Source organism: Liolophura sinensis, chromosome 6 (assembly GCF_032854445.1).
Source record: "Liolophura sinensis isolate JHLJ2023 chromosome 6, CUHK_Ljap_v2, whole genome shotgun sequence".
Classification (NCBI taxonomy): Eukaryota; Metazoa; Mollusca; class Polyplacophora; order Chitonida; family Chitonidae; genus Liolophura; species Liolophura sinensis.
The window spans coordinates 47085619-47095447 of NC_088300.1; the positions used below are offsets into that span (position 1 = coordinate 47085619).

Consider the following 9829-nt stretch of genomic DNA (forward strand, 5'->3'; position numbering starts at 1 on the left):
GTATGCCTACTATCCACCCAGTATAAGGACACAATACAGTTCCAAAAGTCAATAAATCTTCTATCAATTGTTTCCTAAAAAAGAAAGACAATTCAATGGTTTACCATTGGTATCAGTGTTAGGGATGTCCTAGCCTTTAGACTACAACTTCAACCTGTTTGTTAAGGTAGAGCCTGTGTGATTCACATCCTCTTCTGAATCAGTCCAGCGAAGTCTGTAACAGAGTTAACAATGGGAATGGGGAGAGGGTTGTCAAGGTAAGGCAGAGCTCAGGTAACACTCAGGTGGTTACTCCTCGTTACTGGCACCATCTTCCCAGCTGCCCGACAACTCTATACATCACACATCTATGCTTATTGCACAGCCTATGTTTACTCAAGTTTTTGTCCAGGTTCTTGTATAGGGCTTTAACAAATTAGGTCTGGGTCGTTTTACTGGATGGACGATAGGCTGCAGTTATGTAGCATTGTCTAGTGTACACGTGGACAGACATACAATGCGAATATCATTTCTATTTTTCATGTCGTTAAATATTTAATGAGTGAATAACTGACAGAAAACTATTTCCATACTTGTTACCAGTACAAGCAGGTACTTAGTGCAGGTACATGTATCTAGAATGGATATCATCCACATTTAATTCACAATAAATTGCTACAGACAACATTGTAATACAAACATAAAAATAAGCAAATTAACTCCACAGAAATTCATTTTCACGATATATTTCAAAATTAATCTCCAATTTAATTAGTCCTTTCTCAGGAGAATTATGCCAAATGAGACACAAATAAATTTATGTAGCATATTTTCTAGAAATGAATCAATTTGCTTATTTACTGTGCTAAGCTGTACAGTGGATCAACTAAACACAAATTTCAGTCCATGACTAGGTTATTCATTTTGGCTGTTTCTGACAGTTCTTATGATATAAGAAAGGTACTTACAGGTTTGTTTGGAAGGTAGGATGATATCCTAGGGAAAATTTCAGTAAATGTTCAGGAACAATACGGTGCCTTCATTAATTCATAAATTGTTTGAAAGTATTTATTAATCAAATACTTAATTAATTATTAATTTAAATAATCAAAGTTTCTCAATTACATAAATCAATCACATCATAATAACCACTATCGGTATGTGACCTTGTCTCACAATTACATGCAGGAATTCACATAACCCACACAACACGTGAGTTGCGTTATATAATTAACTCTGCTTTCTCTTGACAACGATTGCAGGGAATAACTCTCAAAACTTTTCTTCTTTCACCAACTGTTCGAAAATGATCAAACACTGATTTATTGAGCCGTGATTTGAAAAATTTAATTCGTTTAAAATAAAATCAAATCTAAATGAGTGATGTAGATCGATTTCGATGAAAACCTCTTTGATTTATGTGCATAAACGAGATTAAGCTGTTCATGCAGCCAAACCTGTACTACAGGTCTGTGCATGATGTCAATGTCCATATCATACCTAGACAATGGGTAAGAATGGCCTCAGTGACAATCAAAGTGTGTCTTATCACTATCTTCATCATCTTGATATTAATTGTCAAATCATTATGTACCTGACCATGTAACTTCTTTACAAAACACAACATTCCTGAGACTTAAGGATGTTAAAAAAATACCACTTCAACTCAATAAGCATTTTTACATCAAACAAATGCCTGTCATGTTGGCTGGTATTAGACCTGTGTGTGTGTGTGTGTGTATCCCATTGTGAATTTCACAACTGTATACCACACCAGAAAAAATTAGGCCTATCCTGAAAGTTAAAAGCCTTGAGTACATTTCATCCAAATTCCAAAGATTGAAGTTATCACTGAGATCTGGTATTCAATTCTATTCCGGAGTTGATCTTCCCCTTGATATTTGGTGTTTTAATTGTTTAACTGCCTCAGGCAAAAAAAGCCTTTGTAGAAATTTAATTGTGTCACACATCTTAGAAGTTGTCTTCATGAATACATGTATTCTATTTGTACATGTACATTAGTGAAGACACAGTGCAGATAAACTTGATCAGGTCTCTGACCTTTTTATACATAAGTTGATGCACTAGACAGTAATTTATATATACATGTATACATAAATGTATGTATATGATTTAATTATGGACTAATCTTTAGATTTTATTAATTCCAAGTTTACCAAAATGTATAATTTTATAATCAGTCCGGAAAGATTAATGTATGTATCATACATTTATATCAAGTTAGTATCTTATTAAAAATATTAAAGTACATGTAAATCACCCATAGTTTTGTGAAATTTTTCACAGCAAGACGATTTACTGGTGAAAAATTCCATAGAATTATAGGTGATTTACACTCCTTCAGTATACATGTAAAATGCTTATCAAATTTTACCTGTACATATATGCCCACGTGACATGCATGATTACCAAAGTTTCTGAATTACACTACATCTACAGTGTTAATTATGTACAAATACTCCAGACAGCAGAGTCAATGGGTGCAAATAACAGAATTCCAGACTTACTTAATCAGCTTATTCAGCCAAGGTACCTTGGTAAGGGGCCAGCAGCACAATGATATCCAAATAAATAGCTTATATACATACATGTACAAATTGTACATGTAGCCAGTGCCTGTGTAGGAATCCAGTGCCTGTGCTATGTTCTGTGTATCTGCATGAACATAGCACTGGGGACGGCAGGGGTGGGGGTGGGGGTCAGTATAATGTGACATAGACATCTACCAAAGTCAGCAACACACATGTACAATCTTGCAGTAAGCCAACTGGCACTGCCACAGTCAGGTACAAGTGTAGTCCGCTCCAAGCGACATTCAAAAGAGCAATCAATAATTGATTTAACCCAACCAAGGTACACAAACTGAACAGTTCCAGATAAGACGGTGTACATAACACAAAGGCCAGGTTAAGCCACTGCAGTCTGTGGCTGATTTGGATCATCAATCTACTGCAAACTTTGGTTCTCTGAGTACAAAGGTCTTGTCTAGGAAATGAACCATGTAAACCCATTTACAGTCCACCCCTTCGACCTTTAACCAGTTCAACTTCATCGGGTTTGCACTGACCATGTCTAAACCAGAGAAGTCAGGCTTATCTATGTCCACTTAACACTACCTAGAGGACGGAATGGGGATAGATATCACAGAAAAGCTCCACTTCATTGAACTTGAGGTTAGATTAGGTGCAAAGGCATTGGCTTCTATTTAAACTGTCAAGCACCCTTCTTACACCCCTTTAGAGTTGCCCAATGGGTAATGTTCAGAAATGAGGTACATATATGCCTGCAGCTTCTATATGTCCTGAAATTACATAGTATAACACTTTCTAGACTACTAAATGAGCTTGAATTTATTTATTTATTTGACTGATGTTTAACACCATATTCAAGAATATTTCATTTATCTGATGGAACCACAATTATGGTGGGAGGAAATCGGGCAGAACCCAGGGGGAAACACAGGATCATCCGAAGGTTTATTCAGCTCAAATAGTAAGTAATACTAGCAGTACATTTATAAATGGAATGAAAACAGTGTTGCTTAAAGGATACCAAAGATTTTTAGTAAAAAACTTTGAAGTCCATACATGTGCAAGTCAAATCAAATTTTCGATATTTCCCCAGGATACCTCCAATTTTTGCCATTCATTAAACATTAGACTCATACATGTACAACATTTTTGGCGTTAAAATTATTCTAAAGTCTGAAAATTTCATATTTCAGCCTACTTTACATGTATCAATTTCAGGGACTGTATTACCTGTGTTGAACAGTAGCATGTGCACAAATAAGGCTGATATATTAGGAAAGGTATCATTTGGGCTATTCTAAATAAAGAAACATCCGGATGGATTTGCTCTGATCCATTATTTGCCATAAATTTCTGTTATAGCCTCCTAATTATCGTTCTGGATATACAGATTCCAATCCCAATGACTGGTGCTTTCCATCATCTCAGGTTCTTAGGCCACCGACTGACTGATTGTGACATGCATACTGCATAATATTTCCCATAATTCCTCAGTGTCAGATTATCTATTTTCAGTAACATCTTTCCAGCTGCCAGATAAACATGTCAACCAGAGTAAATACAACTACACAAGCTACCATATAACACAGTGGCATACTTATCACTATTTATCTTCTTCTCATAATACCAGAAGTCCATTACCTAGAAGTATGCAACTTCCTGACACCTAGTCTCCACAGAACAGTACACATATGACGTCATTTGTAGAAGCTCTCGCCACCTGGTGGAGAAATATGCCAACCTCTTGGGTGGAAATTGCGAACTGAATTATGGGAAATCTTACTGCAAATGGCTGCTACAAAAACTAGCCATACCTTGAAACTGAAACACAAATATTTAAAAACTACGACTTTAATAATCATTGTTGGGACGCAGTTATAAACCCAATGACTATTTTCATATTTCCAAGCAACTCTAAGACAATTAAAGAAATGTCTGTTGTTGTAATTTTTTAAAGTCTATTTCAAAATAACTGCATTTTGATCCCACCATGCATCAGGCGTTTCTTGAACGTTAGCTGCGCAATAGAGAGAAAAAAAATACATGGCTGCTCAGATATGTGACATGTGTTAGAGTTGGAAGAAAAGTGTAAAGTGCCATGGAGACGAGCTATAGGGATGCTGCATACTTCTAGGTAATGGACTTCTGATAATACAGATTAAAACTCTAAAAGAAATGAACTTCGACTTCTTTACATCTAACCATCTTCATTATTCCACAATGAATCTTTTACTGCCTGTATATTTGCTAAGTATATTAACAGTATTAAAGAAGTTTTCTTTCTACACTAACATACAATTCATTATACGTGTACCTCTAACATGTACATCAACATTGTATTATCATACCTCACATGTCTATCAGGTAAACTGCATTTGTCTAAAGGGGTTTACGCAGTTCACGTCTGATCACCTTTAGGAGTAATCCACACCTGTGAGATTCCAATCAACTCATCAGGTATATACATACATGAAGTACGCATTCTTTGATCATAGGTGTGAGACTAGTCGTCTGAATATTAAACTGGTGAACCGTGATTTTCCAATCAAGAAACATCTTGTATGTCTTCATTCAGAGTACGCAAAACATAAATTACATGGAACAATAATGAAACATTTATTAATGAAACAAATGTGTTTTCTTGTTATTAAAAAAGACATCATGTTTCATCTGTTAGCTCTAGGTTCAATGGCTTTGGAGCCACACACCCCTAATATAACAATAAAATGAAAAGACAAGCGTATGCTCTGATGAGTTATTTCTTAGAAAGAGCTGTGTATAATCATGTTCAAATAATTAATCTAATAGATTTTCCCGGAGATTTTCTAACTCTCAAATGCTGAATTTCACCAAAAGTTTACCATACCTTATGGGGTCATTAAAGAGTTTTTGATGAAGTTTAATTTCTTCTCTCGATAAAGTTTTGGCACAAAAAGTATCATTTCATGTGTTCTATGTGCTACTGAAAGCAAATTTTTAAAGGGTAAACTTCATGTGAAATAGATTACATCTGCATTTTACAGTTTGAAATGAGGAAGAACTAGGGATTATTTCCCAGGTCTAACATTGCACAAGAGTATGAGTAGGATTACAATTAACATTCAGATTGCTATGGACAATCAGATCAATTTTTAACCACTTTAAAAATTTACCATCTTCAGCTAGGCAGAAGAGAATGTAAGCTGTTTCTGTAAGAATGTAAACTTCAATATACAAACCCTCACAAATAAACAACTTCCATCTCTCTGAAAGAAAACCTGCAGATGGACTAAACTCCAGATATAATTTAGTTGCAAAATTGCCTGAATGCTTTGAGAAAAGACATTATCCCATTTCTTAAGTTTGCCCATTCCAGGTGTTAAATCTGAATCAACAGGTGATCATACTGGTAAATTTTATACAGCCAGTCAGTAATGATATACACAAGTACGAGTGTTTAGCATGGCTGTTTAAAGAATTTTGAAAAATGTCAGAAGCAGTAGCGTGAAGATAGCTGGCATTGTCCTAAAGTGAAAGGTTAGTACGGCGGCAGGGGTCAGGGAGCAGACAGCATTCAGGACACGGCTGGGTAATTCAGGCACTGAGCCTGAATAAATACATCTGTATACAGGGGATCTGAGAGAACCCGCATTTCTCATCAGGGGAAGGCTTCACACACACCGCTTAACACCTCCACTGTCTTTGTGACAGTGTGCCAAAAATTAGCCTCAAACAAACTGTGAAGTGTATGCTAGAACAAATGTCACAAAAACAATGAAATTACTGACAACAGGAGGTGAGGGGAAAAATGTGAAAATATTTGTTCTGCTCACAGAAATGACAGGATATACAACTGAAAATTGTACATGTATTTACTTGTAGTGCTTAAACCCATCCAACTGCAAAATTACTAAAACATGACTCCTTCCCGATTGGCTTATTCATTGAATAAAATATAGATTCTTCAACACATTATCATCTTTAGCAGAACACTCAATTTGATTATCATTTGTTTATTTATGTATTTGTTGGTGTTTGATTTCCATCAATATTCTGCATTCCTGAGCTCCAAAAACTAGGTGGGGAGATCTACTCAGATATGAGGTGTATGAGAGGAGAATAGGTCAGGGCAAAGGTGAGTGAGTGAGTGGTTGGGGTTTAACGTCGTACTCAACAATTTTTCAGTCATGTGACGACGAAGGAATCCTTATGGTGTATGTCATTTGCCTCCTTGTCGCTGGACGGATTTCCACCGCTCTTTTTATCACTGAGACGACTTACCAAAGGCATGTAAGCAGCCCCACCTGAGCCATCATACTGATACAGGTCAACCAGTCGTTGCACTATCCCCTTCATGCTGAACGCCAAGTGAGGAAGTTACAACTTCCTCTTTTTAAGTCTCAGGTGTGACTCGACCCAGGATTGATCCTGGATCTACCGCTCCCGAAGCGGATGCTCTACCAGGGAAAAGGTGGAGGTGGGGAGATCAGCCCAGAGGTGAGGTGAGGTGGATGAGGGGAGAATAGTTCAGGAAAAAGGTGGAGGTGGGGAGATCAGCCCAGAGGTGAGGTGGATGAGGGGAGAATAGTTCAGGAAAAAGGTGAAGGTGGGGAGATCAGCCCAGAGGTAAGGTGAATGGGGGAAAAGGGGAAAATACTAATAAAATTAGTATTTTGTGACATTTATTTGCCTTTAAAAATGTACTTCTGTTGACTAAATTTTAGGTCATTTAGGGTATATATTTCTACTAATTTATACACTAACTATTCTGGAGATGAAAATATTTAAGTGTATAACTATACTCTAGGGATCACATAAATAAAGCAACAGCTGGTTTTCACATAGATATAATGTTGCCTTGCTCTTTCTCCTTTCATTTTCAGACATAATTTTTCAAATTCATCAAACCTGGGAAAAAACATAAACTGGCATAACTATGACATAGGCTAAGATAAGATAAATTATGGATAAGTTTTCTTCAAACAGCAGAACTTCATCCTGAGCATACATAGCTATAGATGTCAGATACATGTATATTATAAAGAACCTATTTGTCAGCAAAATTACATGGTATTGTATTTCAATATTACATGTATTTCTATTTCATATTCTATCTTATAGTGAAAATAAAATTCAAAGGGGACCAAAAGTGACCTACTTGCCATGTCTTTAATGTATTCTATACTGATTGGACTATTTATCTGTAGGAAGGCCAAATGACCACCTGAAATACTACATGAAACACTTACGGTATAAAAAGGGCGCTAGAGCTACATGTTATGTGGTACAAACAGGTTGATCCTTTCAACGCCTAGTACCTATAAAGTGGGGTTAACTGGGGTCATTGCTAGGGTAATATATATGTACTACTGCATGGTGTTGGAGAGTTAAATGGAGTTTTGTGAAGAGGTCACTAAGTGCCTAAGATTTTTTGGTATTACGTATGATATTATCAAATCTAGACACTGTGTTCATGTTTCACAGCATTCTTTTCATAACTTCAGGAAGACGCACATTGTAAATACACAAATATCCATCCAATGTGAATATGTCATGTTAAAAAATAGTAAAAAATATGTAAAACTGAACCAAAAAAAAAAAAATAAAAAGTGATTACTCTCTCCTGTCTCTTCGAAAATCTCTACAAAAACTTGAAAATTATTAGCAGTTTAACTGTAGATCCTTTTTAGCTTATTCTGAAGTTCCATCACTTTTGCATTAGGGCATCATTTGTCAGTATTAGAACAAGATGAGAAATAAGGCTTAAAAGTCAGTGTTAATATCTAAATCAAGGAAATAGGATATTCTAACTTTGGCTCTATGTGGAACATGTTTTATTACACCTACTGAATTAGCGGGTGAGATCAATGGAACACCCAGTTCAGCTAATGAAACTGTGTCAAGTATACTATAATTATATAAACCGATAGAGGATATTGCACGGTGAAGACTGAATACCATAAATATTGCACAAGTGAGAGGTGGAAACAAAACATCAAGTGGATTCCACTTTTCATGAGGCCTACATTTATGTTATTCAACCTTCACTTTGCAATATTCTGTTCATTTTTCATATTTTGATACCACTAGGATTTTGTGTCTTTGAATGTTTGCAGATTGAATGTTTTCACTACAGGCCTTCACAGTCATGTATAAAGAAAGCGTGACGTCGTACAAGACGTCTTGCATGATGTCGTGCCGTGATGTGTGACGTAGGAATGTTCTGCTTAGCACGGATTGAAACGTTATGAAACAAAATGTTTCTTTTTCGATTCTGCAGTGTCCGGGTGTGAAATATCAAAATGTAATAACAAAAGTGATATATCTAACTAAGTCAGACATCACCTTTATCAGTGATGGAAAATCCTGATATTTAGGGGGCTTTACATAAATAATAAATGACATAATTTATAAGTATTCTTGACGCGTTTATTAAATGTAAGTTAACGTTAAAGTCCCCAGGCCTAACTTAAATAAATATCTATCTGAGCTGAGTTATTTTGTTCAGAAATGTCATGTGTCACATGTACTATTACAAGCTTCGCTCTCCTTCGTCAAAACTCCACAGTGTGTGTTGCCACGCTCTGTTAGTAATGCACAACGACAACACACACTAACAGTGGCAAACATTTCCAGTAAATAGGAGTTTCAGCCTTTTATCTGACAGAATTTTCACACACAAGATATCCTGTAGTTCATTGAGTAGGTAGACGTCGACTTGTCTTAGCAGATCACCCATTAGCAACGCCATTTACCTGAATTGTTTCGTCAATCTGTTTTCATAAAATCCGCTTCTTCTTCCCTGACATGTCGAGACATCTCATCCCAGGGAGATAACTCTCTGGAGCAACGTAACGGTAGTTCCCGGGGGCAACTGTCAAGCTAAAAATGGACAGCGTACCCGGAAAATCTGAAATCAACGATGCATCTCTTTTGATGTGGCATTATGTTTGTGTGACGTCAGAATGCGTTGCTTTGTTATTGAAATCAAGAATTGAAATCTGGGGGGGAAAACCTATATATGGTTGAGTCATTATATCCCCATACCTGAATTTATCCATTTATATTTAAGATCGAAGGCTATAATTTGTTCACCCTTCACACCCATCCTAACCACCGACGTAGATGTACAAATCTAATCAAAAATGGCAAGGGCATTACATATGCCTATGTAGACCCATATAGACGTGATCTTTGTATTTCCCATACTTTTTGACAGAACAGGTCCGGGGAAAAAAAGTGTCGAAAGCTTCCTTGAACTATTTGTGGGCCTCCAAATTTCCCAGGATGTGATGCTCAGATTTAAGTGCCACGTGTAA

General features: G+C 36.4%; 1 protein-coding gene across 3 annotated transcripts in view; it reads right to left on the reverse strand.

Annotated features, from left to right (window-relative positions):
- Positions 1 to 9313, reverse strand: part of LOC135467898 (kinase non-catalytic C-lobe domain-containing protein 1-like) — a 75950-nt gene extending 66637 nt beyond the window's left edge. For all 3 annotated transcript variants that reach the window (XM_064745818.1, XM_064745819.1, XM_064745817.1), the window contains exon 1: positions 9266 to 9313. The gene's annotated coding sequence lies outside the window, so the exon portion shown is untranslated. The remainder of the gene's footprint in view (positions 1 to 9265) is intronic.
- Positions 9314 to 9829: the final 516 nt, after the last annotated feature.